The 17,887-nt window shown below is 40.8% G+C and overlaps 1 protein-coding gene across 5 annotated transcripts in view; it reads right to left on the bottom strand.

The window, feature by feature from the left end:
* The window catches only part of ush (Zinc finger protein ush), a 79,570-nt gene that overhangs the window by 26,718 nt on the left and 34,965 nt on the right, over positions 1-17,887 (bottom strand). Inside the window, exon 2 of one of the 5 annotated variants that reach the window (XM_070211407.1) lies at positions 12,567-12,607. The exons of the other annotated variants lie outside the window; for them this stretch is intronic. The gene's annotated coding sequence lies outside the window, so the exon portion shown is untranslated. The remainder of the gene's footprint in view (positions 1-12,566; positions 12,608-17,887) is intronic. 5 annotated transcript variants of the gene reach the window in all.

Raw genomic sequence — 17,887 nt, 5'->3', positions numbered from 1 at the left:
TGACTCATTTATCCGCCAAAGATCATCAATCTTTTATAGCCGCAGCTCCTTTATTTTCTAGTGCCCGATCTTCAGATCTACAGATGTATATTTATGGCCGTGAGTAATACAAAACCCAGTGGATTTGTTTTATTGACCTCCTTTTTTCTGGGCCCTAGCCTTGGCTACTCCACCACCACATTTCAGCGTTTCGAGTTTGCTAAGTGGTCATAAAATATGCTTAATGCATCAGGAAGCCGCCTCTATGCGGGTGCCACTGGCAACCCCTTTTAACGGACACCCCTGCTCTACTTCTACCGCTACATCTACTTCCCCTTGGCGTCCGTCGTAAAACTCCTTATCGCGGAGTTTCGACTGCGACTTCGGCTTCCCAGTCATCCGTTGGTAAGTGCGAGATTAAAATATTGGATAAAGCGGCAGCAGAAATGCAAGGCGGGTAGATGCGATAAGGAGTGGAAATGGAAATGGAAACGTTCCTTGGTCGTCCCTCGTTTTCGTTTCGTTGTTGTCGCCGCTCTTTCAAAAATATATTTCTACGCTATCGACATCGCCGCCGCCGCCCTGTTTTGAATACTGGGCCTCGACTCGGTTCGACTTGAGGCTCGGTTTCTCGGCTTCTCGGGTAAGTGAGTGATAAACACGAGTTATCGCATCAATTAGTTCGGCGTCAAGTTGACGTCGTTAAAGGCAGCAAAACAAAGGCCCCCAGGCAGGCAGCTCGACTCATTTTCGATTTTTAACCAAAAGAGAGTCGCTCGCATTTGAATGGGAAGGCGAAAGTCATGCCGGAATGCCATAAAAACCCGAGTCGCCGACCAAATCGCGGTCTGCGTCCCTTTTTTGGCCAACTGAGGTGCTGACGGGAATTCACGACCAAAGTAGCTACAGAAAATAAGGAAAAATAGCTGGAAAACAGTTGGGAATCCTTACCATAAAAAATATCTTTAAAACTTTAATTTGTAATTGAACTTTGTATTTTAAAAAAAAGGTTTAGGACTTACTACATTGAAAAGTACAAATTTTTATAAAAAAAAAGTTTCCTTAATTTCTAAATAACTTTTAGATTAGCTCAATCCAAACCGCCACTGATGTCAAAAAAAGGGTTTTTTAAATGTTTAAAAAATAATATTTTACTAATAAATTATACATTTTTTAATACGAGAATAGATTTTTGGATTCTTCACGTAAATACATATTAGTAGTATGTATTAGTAATATTTTTAAAATTTAAAGCTGTATAATTTTGATCTAAAACCAAATGACCAGCTCTGTTTTACTGTCGATATTCGATATTTTGAGACGGGGGCGCAACGTTGACAAGAGTGTCAATGATCCTATAACCGATATTGAGACAACGTCGCCGCCGCTGTCTTCTCCTCTTCTCTTTCTCCTTCTCCCAGCCAGACCCTGTGTATCTTTTCTCTTTCTCCCTTCTCCCTGCCCGTCGCCATACGCAAATTGAGCTGGAAAGTGGCTTGTAAAACATTAAACGTTTCTGGTCCAGTCGCCAGTCATCAAATGAGCAAATGACGCGACCAAGGAGCCATGTGGGTGGGCCAAAGTCGGATGCGGATGCGGATTCGGATTCCATTCAGATTCAGGTAGAGATGCAGATACAGCACACGCCAAAGTCCGGGCTAATTGCCAGGGTGCGTCTGTCTCTGTCGCAGCCTCTCTCGCCGTCTCTTTCGGGCCCACGAAGGGCGTCTCTTTCTTTTTGCCTCCTTGGTCCTGTCAACGGCTTCCACAGTGCGTCAAAAGATCTCGAGTGGATAACGATGATGACGACGACGACGACGTCGGTTATCGCAGCCGGAAGTGCCATCATAAAAGGAAGGTGCAATAAAAATATTTTACACGCCTCCCCTCTCGCTCACACCCACTTTGTACCTCTCTTTCTTTCCTTCCATTTCAATGGGAATACCTCTTTTGGTTGCCTGCTTGATCAGCTCAATTGGTTAGGAAGTGGCTGCCAATTTGCAGACTGTAACGAATCGGGCAATACACTTTCTCATTAGGAAAAAGTCAAGGTGAGACGCATTTAAATGTTATGGTTTCCAGAAATTGGATAAGATTTTAGGAGATTTAACTGAAAATTATACATGTTTATTTGGATGCGGCAGGCAATGAGATCTGCCCTTTCTCTGCCGGCAGACACATAGTATGTAATTTACATTTTTCCTGTAACCCATTATTTTTTATTGATTAGTTAATTGATTAACATTCTCTGACGCCACACAAACAGTATGTGATTGTATTTTTCGACATAATAATATAGTTTTTAGTTGTTTAATTTTTATTCTTGGTTTTCAGCTACCTCCTATAGCTGATATACCCCATTCTTATACAGTTTCCAACAATGTAGCTGACTCAATCTGAGGCAACTTTCCCCTGATTCACTACCGATTCTGATTCCTGCACACATGCAGGCCACATGTAATGTGTTCAGATGTGAGATGACAACGAAGGCCTCATCGGAAATGTTGCTCTATGTGGCCTTATCAGCTGGCATTCCATTCCTGGTGCTCCTTCCCAGAGTTCCCATTGTTGACTGCTCCTGCTCCTGGTTTTCCGCCTCTTCCTGACTTCCTGTCTTCCTCATGTGTGTGGTGGGTTAAAAAGCAAGATATCAGGGGCACAGGAGGAATTGTCCCGAGAAACTGACTCATGCCCGAAAAGTGTTTTTGGGTCGCACCATAAAAATCATAACAGTTTATGTCCCGAAGGCTTCTCCTTCGCAAAGAAGACTCATCATCATTCGCCCCTCAGTGAGAGATTCCCATCAGCGAAAGTTGTGGTCAAATAAAAAAGCATTTGTCCTGCGTAGTAAATGACCCGTCCAAAAGGGGGAGTTCAAGGTTCAACTTTCAAGGATAATAACAATTTTCGTAAATTACAAATTACTTATGGAGGGAGCTTTGCTTTTATTTGTGTGTGTATTTGCTTTTCTCATACAACTAAGGGAAAATAAATAGTCACTGTAGTTAAAAATAGTACAAATTTAGATAAATTATAAATTAAAATTGTATTTATTTATTTAAAGCCCATTTGTATCCGAAATAATCTTGCAACTTTGATTCAACAGCCCTATTTATTTGACCCCGGCTGTAAATAAGTCATGTTCATTAAAGCAAACTCGGACACGCACACACATAAATCGCTTATCCTTTATCCTGTTGCTGTGAGTGTGTGGGTGAGCTGTGTGACTGGGCCAGGATGATAAATCCTCATCCGACTCGGTGGTCAGTGGCCAGTGGACTGCAGCCGGCTAAATGACAAACTGCAAGGAGGCAGGACCAAAAACAAAACACCAGCGCACGCAGGACAACGCAGCTGATAAGAAAATTGTGGGGGGGAGTAACTCAAAGCGTTTGTCTCAGTGTAGCGAGCGAGCCATTAAATTGACAAAATACCAACACACTGGGGGTATTTCATTCCAGAGTGTGGGGATGGGGAAAGTGGGGAAATGGGAAAGTCAGCCACAAAAAGGACATTCCTCAGAGGCGAGAGAAAAAGCGAGAGCGAGATAGCAGGCAGCGCCATATTTTATATTTTACATTCTTATCGCAAAACTCTCACTCAGCCATTCCGTTTGGGCTGGAGGTTAAAGGGGGGGCGGTGGGGTGGAGAAAGCAAGCCAGAGAAAGGGAGAAAGATAGAGACACAGAGAGAGGGAGAGAAAACAGTAGCTGGAGAACTGATAACACCCGCGCTAATGGGACCAAACAATGCCAAATGGAGCAACGCAGCAGAACAGCACAGAAGCGATGCACACAACCACAGATCCACCCACCACCCACTCTGCCCCACCCACACAACAAGGACACACAACACGGCAACAGCTACGACAACAACAACATCATCGGGAGCAGAAGTCCCACCCAAAACTGGGCTGGGCCGTCTTATCTATGGCCATCAATCAGGCGAGCAGCGAGCGGCGATAAGCAAAAAGATTTTAAATGGAGTGCACACAGCCAACGAGAGAAAAGGAGGGGAGAAAGAGAAAGCGAGATGGGGCATACACTGCACGGAAAAATGTTGCAAGAAAACTAAGATGGCCTTGGCATATTTTATCCTAATTAGCAGCCATATTTTTAGGATTATATAATAGAATTTTTAGAAATTCGGTTTGGTAAACTAATTGTAATTTTTTTAATGATATTGACTTTAAAAGCAATTACATTACTTACAATGAAAGATTTTTAATTGTTCTTTAAGAAGAAATGTTCTTGAAATCACGGCGAATTTTCTTGAGAATAAGTGTCCTTAAAATAAAGATAACTGTATTGTAGATTTTGATTTTCGAGACAAAAGTAGTTCGAAACGAGAACTTTTCATATCAATTTTAAGATCTTGGCTCACTTTTAAGATCAATATTACATTTTTTTTATTTTTGGCTGTACGATGAACGGTTATTATCAATATTCATATATTTCAATATTTACTTTCAGTGTTTTAGCAGGGACATCCGTGCCCCACTTCCCTCAGCCTCTTGTGATGTCAGGAGCGCATCTCTGGGCGGGAATTGGGTGGCGATGGCAGGGTTTTGTCCTACGACTGCTGGAAGAGATAAGCGAAGCTCAAACTGAATGCAGACAAAGGGCGGCGAGGGAAGGGCGGAAAAGGGGGGCGCGATAGTTCCTGGCCAGGTGATGCCACCACCCACATTTGTGACCCAACCCCCCCGGGTGATTCAGTGAATTTCATTTTCTACTCGCGGCCCACGAATATTTTCACTTGCCGTTGGTGGCGTTGTCGTTATCAGTTTGCCCAGCTTTTCTGCTGCTCCTGGAGGATGTGGAAGGGGGTGGGAAGGGGGTGGGAAGGGGGTTGGCAGGACACTGAAGGCAGTTGCTTATCACACACACACACACTCACACAGGACTGGTGTTAACCGTACGCCAGAAGCATCAGAGCAGCATAAAGCAATCGCGGCAGCAGGACAGAAACAATGACAACCAGTTGACAACCCTTCTGTACGGCAACCCTATCCCCCCACACCTTCGCCCACTTTTCGTAATCAAGGCTCTTTCAGTGTTGGAAAATGCGCAATTTTGCATTGAATGAAATGAAATTGTTAAATGAAATGATTCGCCTCCCATTCAAAGGCGACGCTTTTATGCATTCACCAATTGATTTCAGCCACGCCCCCATCCCTCCGCCCCCCACACTATCGCCCCCTTTAACCCCCTTGTAGCGCCTTTACTTAATTAACTGAAGTGAAAATGGCGCCTGCATGGAAACTGATAAACAAACATTTTTCGGCCTCGATGGCAGGACCAAAAGACCCAGGAAAATTCCCATTGTGGCCGAGGTCAGAAAGTGAGGGGGGTTCTATTTTCTTTTTTTTGGGGAGTAGGGGTAGTTCCACTGCTTATCGCCTGTGTTTGGAATGTGCCAAGCCATTCGAGGCTCGACATCCAGGCAGCAGCAGTGGAGATAAGGCCCCCGAAACAGCAGAAGAGAGCAGAAAATGGGGGAATAGGAGCAGCAACTCCCAGGCTAGTAGTTCCAGCTCCTAGTTCCACATATAACGGGGGTTGGGGAGGTCCTGGAGGGGAGGGTTTAGAGGTCCTGCGTTCATTGCGTGTGCGATACCAAAAATACATAGAGAAACTCAGGTGAGGGAAAAACACTTTGGGGTAAGCCAACTATACGAAATGTTATCTTAAAGGGAAGGTTTCTGTTTTAGGCACCACCCTGCTTTCCATATATACCTAACCTTTTCTCACACCTGTTAAGAAGGATTTAGAAAAATAAACTGTTAATAACATTAAGTTTAAAGTGGCATAAATAATTTATTTTTATTTTCTAACAATTTTAGGATTTAGACCAAATAATATTTTTAAATAAATAAAATTTATTTATAATAATATAGAACACCTATATCAGCCATCGCTGTTCCAACTATAGTCTAACAAAAGAGCATCCTTTTCGTCCTGCGCTCTCTCCGCACACACACACACACTCCTCACTCTGCCAAGTGCGTTTGTGTGTGTTGGCTTGTGTGTGGCGAAACAGGAGCGCAGAAATCCAGGAACGAAATCGTTCGCCTGCTGCAGATACATTTGTATCTATATCTTGCAGATGCCCAAGCGAAGTGGAGCTCATTGTGTGCGTACTTTGCTTGTTCGCTTGTTGCTCTTAACCACGCGCGAATGTTTGCCAAATACTTGGCTGACCCAGATTACGCAATCGGCGAGGGGGTTGGGGGGTTTGTTGAAGGAGATATGGCGGCGGTGGGGTCAGGTGTGCCAATCCGAGATATATAGACGCTATGGACTGCCTGCTGCTGCGATATGGGCTCTGCATACCCCCGACTATAACCCCGCGAAGGAGAGCGAGCGAGAGGGTCCGAGGGGCAGTCGGTAGTCGATAGCGATACCTATCCAGAGTAGCACGTGCAACTCTCGCGAATTCATAAGCCCCAACCGAGATTATGCGGCGAGCTCAGCTGTTCGCAGCTTATCAATCGGAAGCCTTATCACTTATTACCACCTGCAGCTGCAGCTGAGTATCTGAACAAGTTGGCCGAGAAAAACGAGCAAGAAGCTAATAAGCAGCTGAGGGGAAAATGGGATAATTAGATAGACGGTTTTACAACACAGAGAGAAAAATCTATAAAACTGAATTTATAAAATTGAATTTCTTTAAAATTATTTCCGAAATTAAATCTTTTCTCTTATACTGACAAATATTTATTTAAAATACTTTTTTCCCGATGTATCTCTTTCCAATTTCCTCCTTTTGGCCCCACAAATTTGGCTCGCTGCGAGCAACATTTAATGATGATTGCCTCTGATTGATAACATTTATTGCGATTCGCATTCCTCTGCCCTTTTGCACCCATTTCCCCTTTTTCCGGCATACTGAACAGATTTATGTATACACATATCTTCTCTCGTTAATTTTTGGTCTACAAAATTGTGGTTTATTTTTGGTGACTAGTCGCTGTGGTCGATGCCATTTGCTGATAGCTCTGATGGATTCTTTGATGATAAGTTCTGCCTCTCTTTCATTCCCAAACCACAATTAATGCCTGAATAATTCATCAATCGAATCGATTCGAGAAAGTTGAGCACATGACAAATTGGAAATCAGGCAAGTATAAAGGATAATCTTTCGCTTTTCCCCTGGTTTATTACCATCTCAAGATCAGCTTACTGCATTCTCATTAACTACCTTTTGTCGGATCTCTTAGATCCAGTTACGATCCAACTGAGATCCATCCTTTCCTCGTTATGGTCGCTATAAAGCTGCATGGTTCCCGAACTCAATACAGATAGGGAGAAAATTCAAAATGCGATTTCATTTACGACTCTGGGCCATAACTTATGCACATATTTGTGACTTTATTTGGGTTTCGGTCCCCTCCTATAATTCGATTGGGTATTGGGGTGTTGGATTACGATTACGCATGGCGAGGTATTGAGTATCGCTTAATATTGATGAGGCTGCTGGGGGCCAGAGATGCCGATGCCGGGGAATGGTAATGGGAATCGAGTTGGCGCCCCATGACTAAATAACTAAATGTGCCATGCGAGCAAACAGAGTCATAAACTTCTGCTTTATGACCATGGCATGCACACACTCTCAAGCACTGTGGGCACACCTATACCAAGGTGTATTGGCTACAGTGGCGGTCAAATTGCTAGAAACTAGTTATTAAAATAAAATTTTCTAAAAATATTATTAAGGGATATAATAGTTTTTAATCCTCCTTAAATCATATTTACTAAATTGAAAAAATTGTTTCAAAAATTAAAAAAAAATTTAAAAACTCCAAATTAGTAAAAAACTTATTAAATTCAAGACGAATATTATTCGGGGTGCACAACTTTAAGTACTATTCTCTTGACCATAATTTCACCTGGTTTTATTGGTATATATATCGTCTGTCTATCGGTTGAACAACGCGCTTTGGGTTATATATCTACTATCGCTAGGTTAGGATCTTCCCCCTCCCCTCGCCTCTTCCATAACCCCCCTGCCCCTCCCCCTCATTTCCCTGAAAAGCCGAAACGAGTTATCGCTTAGTTGGCATCTGTTTCTCCACCCCATCCCCCATTATCCCCACTTTCTGTGCTACCAGCAGGATATTTGCCAATAAAAGCAAAAACGAAAACTTTTTATAGACACGCACACACACTAACACAGATAGCAACTCACTCGCACACACACACACAGACACACCATTTGGGGCAGACCTTATCAATCAATCTTAATTAATCACAAGCAAAGATCGCATAAAACCAAAAGGAATGGGGCAGGAGATTGTGTGCATGCCACACAGGTGCCCGAATCGGTGAAAAAAAAACCAAAAACTTCGTCATCGTCGGCTACAAATCGATGAGCAAACAAAATTCGCTTGCTGTTGGGTCTCAATTTCATGTACGAATTCTGATTTAGAAATGAACTAAAGTTAAGTTTAACAGAAATTTAACAGTAAAAGAATAAACAAGAAGTGGGAAAGTTAATGAGATTCCATTTACTATATCACATTGTTTTGTAATTTAATATATTTTTTAAGATTCTGAAGCTAAGCCTATCTTAAAAAGAAATAATATTAAAGGAAAAGAGGATATAAAAACCCATAAGGCTTACATTTGTTGTTGAACTTTATTATTTGTAAAACATATGAAAAGTTGTTCGATATTAATTTGGTTATACGTGCTTTTGCACTGAGAAAAACAGGAAGCGTTTACCTAAATTATCTTAGTATAATAAGAAAACTGTAATTGAATATGGAAAGAAATCAATGTTGGGTGCTTTTTAATTGATTATCTTTAAGACGCCCGATTAAAGTGCTCATTAAATTCAAACATCCTATTCCAAGCTTTAATTCCTGATTGATTTTTTCCTAGTGTTTCTTATCTCATTCCGGAGTGAAACAAAGGGCAATAGCAGCGAATCAAGGTATTCCTTTTGCCTTTCCAACCGACTCTTTCTGCCACACCTGCCCCAGTTTTTCTGGGTGAGCCAAAAGCGAACGGACTTTTATCAACTGCCGCCGTCGCCGCCGCCGTCGCAGCGATAATGAAGACGCCAGCGCCATCAGTTTTCGAATAAGGAACATCAACGGGGGAATCTCGTTTAACCTGCCCCTCCCCTTTGAGGAACCCCCCCTCGGAAGTTCCTCAAACAAAAGCCGCCGTCGCCTTTGTGGTTTTGCCTTGAAGCGCCACTCGAGCGCCACTTAGATGAGATGTCTTGATGTCTTGGCGGGGATATCGCCCCCTAAACCCAAAACCCCCTTCTTCAACTGCGCCCCTTTGGCTTATCGCAGCCAACGAAAAAAAAAACCAAGAGAATTTTCATTAAAATGATTTATGGAAATGCAAAGCCCGTTCGATTTCGATCGGAATGTGTACGTATATAGCCGACATCTATCTGTGGGCACAGGTGACAAATGGTTGCATTTAGTGGGGTTCTAACTTTTGCCCATAATTAATTACAATTTAGTTTATTAACCACCAAAGTTGCGTGGGGTAAATATGTAGAGCGAGAGAGAAAGGGCAGGTTTGATGTATCGACGGTGATAAAGTTGACAAATTTTGCTTTTAAGCTTTAGCTAATGAGAGGCTACCCAGAATGAGGGAGTGAGAAAGTGGATGATGATTCCTACAACCCATAAATGAACACAAAATGCCAACTCAGCTGTGACGACAAATCAAAACCGAAAAATAATAAGCAAAAGGATCGGGACCCAAAGCACTTGCTGAATCAGCAAAGTTAGCCAAGGCAGAGATTCTAGATGTCTGCCGAAATATTAAAACATAATAATTCCGCTTATCGCAGCTGGAAAATCGCATTTAAAAGGCGCGCAACTTGCCATAAACAAAGAAAAGGGAAAATAATGAGACAGGATATAGACAGAAGAAGAGTAAAAGTACTGCAAGGCAGTCAAGTGAAAGCCAAAATAAGAACAATACAAGTAGTTGACTTGAGACAAATTATAAAATAACTTTAAGGAACCCTAAAATATAGGAGATACAAAAGTTATAAAAATTATTAGAAAAATACTATAAAGCCTTAAAGCCAAATGATAAATATCCTTGACATAACTAGTTGGGAATTATAGGGCACAGAAGAAGTAATAGAGCTAGTAAGCGTGATAGAGCTTTGTAATAAATGGAAATGGTGTTTTTGTTGTTATAATCAAACATTTTTTAAACAAACCAAATATATTTTTATTAAAGTCTTTTTATATAGATCCTAACCTATAATTTCAGAAACCCATATCATTCCCTCCAAATATTATCAGTTTAGGAATTTGACTATTTAATGCATAAATTAACTTTTAATTCCTAATCAAAGGCACCTTTGCTGAAGTCCTAACCTATGTATAATCTCAGAGATACCCATCTCTTTCCCTCCAAATGTATCTGTATCTCACCTTGAGCTTTTTTTTGCCTTCTTGTTTGTGTTTTTGTTGAGATTCGCGACCGGCATTGAACAGGCGCCCAGAAAAGGCAGTAAGCAGAGCCAGGGAACCCGGCGAAAGAACCCCAGACGAAACGGAGCGATATTCCGAAAAAAGGCAAAAAAAAGGCAACAAAGAAACCAAAACGAATGGAAAAGGAGCTGCAGAGGGGTGTATCGGTGTGTGTGTATCTGTGAGGCACGCAAATAAAAACAGCCTCAAAGATAAACAACAACATAAACACAAACGATGGCAAAAAGCCGGCAACGGAGAGAGAAAGAGAGAGAGTCACCAAAAAAGAGAGAGAGAGTGAGAGTGAAGCAGGTGGAGGCAATCGCCAAGTATTAACAAACAAACAAACAAACCAGCAAACAAAACAAGTACAACAACTGCTGGTAAACAAGCCAACAAACACACACAAACAGAAGCAACAACAAATATTCATTTTTCACCTGGACAATAAGAAACACAAATAAAGGTGTTCAGCGAGAAATAGAGAGACGGAATATTTAGGGGTGAAAGAGAGGGGCGAACTCCTGATTTGTTTTTATTTTGGGTATTTTGTTAGCTCTTCTTCCCCGTTTCCCTTAAAAACCATTCAGATAAGAATATTTTCAGTCCACGTCCAGCTGATAAATCATTAGGAAACCAAAAGGGGAGGGTTTTTACCGGATTAAGCCACCTCAGGACTTTCCCAATATTCCGCCAACTAAGCAACATTATTAAACTTTCTCAGCTCTCTAACTTTCTTAATCGTAGTACCGTATACCACCGTATCCACCCCGTAAGCATAATTCATGACTCGAAAATCTAGCTAAATATAGTGAATATTCCTAAACGGCGTCACAAAGTAGTGCTTCTTCTTCTTTTTCCTTCGCTTTTCCAAAGAGCCAACAAAATTTTATGAAACGTAAAACGGCGATAAGAAAGCCGAGTCAGGATTGCACTGAGAAAAATTGTGCAGGGAAATTAACTTGTTGCGTTTTGGTGATAATTAAAAAAACATACTTTTAATTTTAAAAAGGAATTTGTAACTTTTAAATTTATAGAAATTCAAGAGTCTATCTAAAATCTCTTTTAATGTATTTCTAACCAAAGCTAAAAAATAGATTTTGGTGGCATTCTGTTATAGCCAGAATAAAAAAGATAAAAAAATTATGTTATATTTTATTTTATTGATTGTAGGTTTTTTTTAATTTTAGCTGTTTTCCAAACACCCAAGGACCTTCTAGTTTTCCGCCGTGTATCGATTGCATCCTCCTGCACACGAAACCCCTCCTATATAGAGATACATATAGGATACAGAAGGGAGGCAAAGTCAGGATGCAAGGCAGTCAGGAGTCGGCTATTATGCATTGTCATTACGAGTTGATTACGAAGTTTTAGGACGCAAGGATGCAAGCCGAAGGGGGCTTGTTGTTGTTGCAGGCAGCAGGCAGCCGGCAAAAATGATACATTTTAATGCGAATCTTGATAGTGCCACAGAGATTGCTCCGTATAAAAAGGGTGGCGGCGGAGGAGGAGGCAGATGCACATGCTGTGGCAAATGCACACTGCTCCGAGTGCGATAAGCAGTCCTCCTTCCTCTCGGGCTGCTCATTCGTGTGACAGCTGAAGAAGTTGTAAGCAAACTGAGATTCGTTGGCTGGGAAAAGGACGAGGGGCAAGGAATGCCGAGGAGTGGGGCCAAGGAAACGTCTGCAATCACTTGAATATTGCATTAACAGGCACGTAAAGCACTCGCACACACACACACTGATGCAGACATGATTCGCGCTATAAAGACGTCGAAAAGTTTTCAGTTTGCCCACCCAAAAAGTTGCCAAACACTGCGTATACGTAATGCAAAATTGCTCATACGCCACGCGGCCCGTATCTCTGTGTGTGCGCAACGTGATTTCCTGCAGGAAAAGTAGGATGCGGCAAGTAGGATGCAAAACGCTTGCAACTAACTGATAATTCGCACACCAGAAGTAGAAGCTGCCAACGTTAACGAACAGCCTGCGATGGGATTAAATTTAGATAATTTGTTTGAGGCTAAAATATATCTCTATTTACACTAGGAAAAGGTTTAAAATTCGTATAATTAATCTGCTAAATATTTTGAATTAAAAAACGATTTAATATATTTAAAAAGGCTTACCATAAAACCATAAAATATGTGTAAAAAAGTGATTTACCAACCTGTAAAGAGAAAACATTAAAAAAATTTAACAAAAATTGTAAGTAAAATATTTCTAAATAAATATTTTCGATTGATATTAGAAATTAGCTACATATATTGCTCATTAAAATCACATTTGATTCTGCCTTGCTTATCGTGATTTGCCTTTCGTAAATGCATTTTTTTTTCGAAATAACTAAAAGCTAATCGGCTGATGAGATTCAGAGATTTGTGCAATGGGATAACAAGCTTTCAAGTTTGGGTGCATTCGAGATGGGGGCCAACATTTCATGTTCGACAAAGTTGAGGTTGGCAAATCATTAAATGAGATCTAGAGCGAAGCTCGTTACGTGGTACAACTAATTACACATGGCCAGCACACACGCACAGAAATATAAACATCTATCGAATCGAACTATAACAACCCACTTCCCCTCCCCACTAGCCCACTCTAATTACTCGATGATATCGGCATACATTTTATTTAAATTCAATTTACATCACCAAACAATTGCGAATTGTTGATCAAATTGCAATTTAGAAACGAGAATTCATAATTTTTACCCTGGCCCCGTACAAAAATGGGCCTACTATCCATTAGGCCCACTGATGTGTAAACTGAAAAACTTTGATAATATTGTCAGCGTTTTCAATTTGCGCATAACACACAAAACCAACGTCACCGGCAGCCGCCGCAGCCACGCCCACACATTCTAGCCGGGCTAAAATGAACAGTCGAAAAAACAGAAAAAATAGAGAAAATAAATAAAGGAACGAAGAGGAAAACAAAGCGAGGCGCAACAGTTTTGTCCACACGGATTGGAAAAGGATGGGAAAATCCAGGCAGAGTTCGAGTTGTCAACACGAAAGCGGCGGTTTTCCACAAGGAAAAACCCAAACCAGCAGCCGCAGTTGAAAATAAACAGAAAAAAAACAACAAATAAAAGTGCGAAATGCAATATGGAATAAATGGAAATTTTTTTAACCTGCACACACAAATGGGGAAATGTCGTCGCGATTTCAATTTAAATGCAATCGATAAAGAGAAATGACTGCGGGTAGCGTAAGGGTTAAAAGGGCGAGGGAAGCGGATTGATCACAACTATAAATTCCATGAACCGAATTTATTCAGCAGACTTAAATAGTTCAGGGAAATTCAACACTTTGAGTATATTTAATCATAATAATATAAATAATATTTAATAAATATACACAGCTTTTTACGATACTTTTTAATCAGATTACAAAATCTTGTAATTTTTCATTTAGGCTACTTTTGTTTAAAAAATTTAAAGTCCAAAAATCCCAATTCAATAACCACAAAAATCATGTGAAATACTCCACAAGCCTTCGATGGCTGATCTGCCTTGGCGATAATTGGCCAGAATCTCGGTTTCAGTCTCTTTTGGCCGTGTGTGATTGGAACGAAAGCCACGAAAGCCAAAGGCGAAAGGTGGAAAGAAAATGCAAATTGCCAGAGAAGCGGTAAGAAACTGGTTTTTCCCCCCTCTTATAGAAAACTGGTAACTGGTATCCAAGGACCAGATATATCGCCGCTTCCCTCGCTGAGCACTTCGTTGTCCAACACTGGCTCCTCCGCTTGTCTGATCGACGCACTTTACACTATCTGCCTCCGAAGATCTGCCGCTGCTGTCTGCAACCATTTTGAATTCGCTCTCCGCTCACACTATCTTTCGAAAAAGAAAAGAGCAAAAGACTGGGGGATATTCGGGGCAGGGGGACCTGGGACCATGCAGATGGAGGGCCTCGAGCTCCCCAGTTAACGCTGATTGGTGGCCCAAGTCGAGCGCACCGCCCCAATCTGGTTTTACAGCCTCAAAACACAGCCTCGTTGGCTGAGCACCGCGTTGGTTGTGAGCTCGGTTTATAGGAAGCCTGAGTTGATTTCGAATTTATCCACTTATCTATTAGGGAAATTCGTGTATTTTAAAGCCTTTTAAATAAAAACTTAGATAACTAAAAATCCAACTAAAGAAAGAAATAAACTTAAACAAAAATAATTATTTATCGATATTATCGCTGCCTTTTAATCGATATTATCGATATATATAGATTTTTACTGCCCATTTATTTTCATAATTTTAATCATTTAACTATACATAACAATAACTGAATAAAAATGTAAACTATTTTGGAACGATAGACTGATAAATCCATTTTTATTTATTTTTTCTCTCTGTATTTTCCAAACGGTTTTCGGATCGCGTCGTAGTAAACATCTTGCTCATCGAATTGTTGACCTAATAATCATAAAGACAATCTCTATGGCCCCCCCTCTGCGGACGCCCCTGCCTGCTTATCGTTTATTAAAAATCAATTAATGCGATCATCAAAAACTGATCCACTTAGAGCGCCGGCAGCGGGTCCAAAAGCAACGACCACAAGGCAAAAGCAGCGAGATTCAGCTAGATTGTGATGCCGATAAGGCGCTTCGATGACTTCATATGCCACAAAAAGCCGAAATCACACCTCAGATGAATATAAAAATCGCTGAGCACTTAAACAGACATCTGCATATTGCCCGGCAATCGGCAATCGGCGATCTGTCGAGAGGGGGCCATAAATTATAAACCCTCGGTTGGATGAGATAACCCAAACAGTTTTATCGACCGCTTTCCAATCGCAAATCGATGCCGAATAATGGATCAAAAGGAATCGAGGCACGCGGCGTATACGCAATTTTTATCAGCGCACTCAAAATAAACAACAATCGAAGCGAAGCTCAAATGTGTGCGGGGATTTCAATAAAATTAGAAATTTATGGAAATTGCCATTCCGGCTGAGATAACGAAATCCACAGACAGCAAAAAATGCCTCTCGACAACAAAAGCCGAAAAATTTAAAAGCTTAAAACTAAAATTTGTCGTTAATGCGACACTCGGACAGCCGATTGGTATCTCGGTTTATTTCCGAGGGGCAGCGGAATTCGGCTAATGCAAAAAAGATATACGACTCTTCGATGGAATGAGATTTGCATAAAAATCTGCGTTTTTAACCCATTTTTTGCGTAGCTGTTTGCTCTCAGCTCTCCAACGCTTTGTTTCATTTTATCTGGCATCATCAAAAAATAGCCACAAAAAGTGGGCGTGGATGCGCAATCAGATGAGTTTGGCCTGTCAGCATTTGCAGTCGGGAAAAACAGTGTAAATATCAACAGCATGGAACGGACAAGCAAACATGAAAAATTAACATAAAGGGCGGACGGAGAATAATAGAGGGGTTTTAAGCGTTTTTATTCCCGAAACAGAAGTGAACATCATCAGTCAGTGTCAGAGCAGTTGGCGTTTTGTCAGCTTCCGTCCCGCCATTTTACATTTAACATTTCCCATTTTCTCCATTTTCCAACACTTTTTTCCACACTTCCCCAGATGTTCCTGCGCTGATAAAGGAGCATCCTCAAATGAGCGATTTTATTCGCTATAAAAATAACTATAGTCACTGCATATTGAAAATTTAGTAAAGTTTGCAAGATTTGTTAATGATTTTGTTTAACTTTCCACTACATTCAAAATAAATATTTAAAAAAGTGCTAATAGGAAAATTCATTTTTAATCATTTAATATAACAAAATATAATAATTATTATTTATTTATCTTTTTTATAATTATATATTTGCATTTCTTACGACATTGAAATATGATCAAATCTAATTTCCGTTTCCTTGAAATTAAATATCAACAACCATGTAATTTTTAAAAGGAATACAATCTTCGGATTGCTATACGAAATATGTTTGTTCTGTTTTGTTATTTGACTTGCTGTTTTTTATAATATTTGAAAACGGATTCGCTCTGCGGTATCGCAGGCTGCTATCTGCATTCACTCTGCTCTGCGGTTTTTATGTCCGCCCACAAATTTATATGGCTCGCGATAAGTGCGATATTACACACACATATGCATATATACACTTGGTACAAGCCACTTGGATGGTACATCTACATCCCGTAAGCAGGAAAAGCGATTTAATCGCCTATCGCTAGTAAAAGAAGCCTAACAAACCCGATAAACGGGGTCTCTCAACACCACCGAAAATTACTCAGTCCCGCATTATTTTCAAAGACCTCCGAACGGAGAAAAAAGACAGAAAACGGGCAAAGAACCCACATAAAAAATCGTTAAAAAAGCGGAAACAAAATGGCGGTCGTCTGGCAGTTGCTGACTGATGATTGGTGCATAAGTCGCGGTTCGTCGTCCTTATCAACGGGCAATATCAGCCAGAATGATAAGATAAGGTTACACCGAAGGCAGGCATTAAACAGAGGGGCAGGCATCGAAAAGAAAGGTAACTGCAGTGCAATTGGCATCGGCTAATGGCCCAAATGCACGCGACATTTTAATTAAAATATTAAGAGCCCAGTGGCAGTGAGTTATGAGTCCAAGTCGACGGGCACAATGAGCCAAAAAATAATTGCCAGTTAAAGTTTTTGGTAGCCAAAATGGTACAGAATATTTAACCGTCGAAAGCCAACTAATAATAAATTGATTAATTAAAAATCTAAATAAAAATGGGTATATATTTTAAAGAGCTCCTAAAACTCTTGATATTAAAACCTCGAAAAGGGAATTACAAAACAAAAGAATATAATTTCCTCCCAGCCTTTCAGGGGTTAACCAACAAATCAACACCAGCTAACCAACTTCAAATCCAATCAAAAAAGTGGAGAGAGCAGGCTTAACTAAACTAGCCGACTTCATCGCCATCTTAGCCATTGTTGTGAAAATGGCTAAAAATGGAAGTTGGCCACGAATACCCACGGCGTCAATTTAATATGGTAGTAGTAGGTGGTGGGAGTCAAAAGAGCCAGAGCCAAAATGATTTCAATGCAATTCGCACCTCATAAATCACGAAACGTGTCCCAAGGAGAAGGAAAGGCCGGGAAAAGAAGAAGAAGTTTGGCTGGCAGAGATTGCAGGAAATGCAGGAGAAGATGCTGGAATGCAGGGGTGGGGTTCCAAGGGGGGGTTCTCAAGGGGGACTCCCAAAAGGGTAGACAGGTAATGCGGTTTTTGTAGGCGTCGTGCCTTCTTGCTGCTGCTTTGATTCGATAGCAAACTCTGGGATGCAATTTGTTTCGCTGTGCGGTTGAGCCGTAAGAGGCACTGAACAACAAGGTTTGGGGATAGATCACCATTTGAGTAATACTGTTAGCTAAGGATTTCCAAAAAATATGGAAAATTATCGGGAAATAATGTTGGGATCAACTTTAGGTAAGTTATTTAGAAACAATAGATATCTAAAATATCGATATACTATTTTGTTTATCGATATTTAGGCAAGG

The sequence above is a fragment of the Drosophila takahashii genome, chromosome 2L (genome assembly GCF_030179915.1).
Source record: "Drosophila takahashii strain IR98-3 E-12201 chromosome 2L, DtakHiC1v2, whole genome shotgun sequence".
Classification (NCBI taxonomy): domain Eukaryota; kingdom Metazoa; phylum Arthropoda; class Insecta; order Diptera; family Drosophilidae; genus Drosophila; species Drosophila takahashii.
Note: the sequence above shows the minus strand (reverse complement) of the source record. Positions and strands in the feature narration are given on the sequence as shown.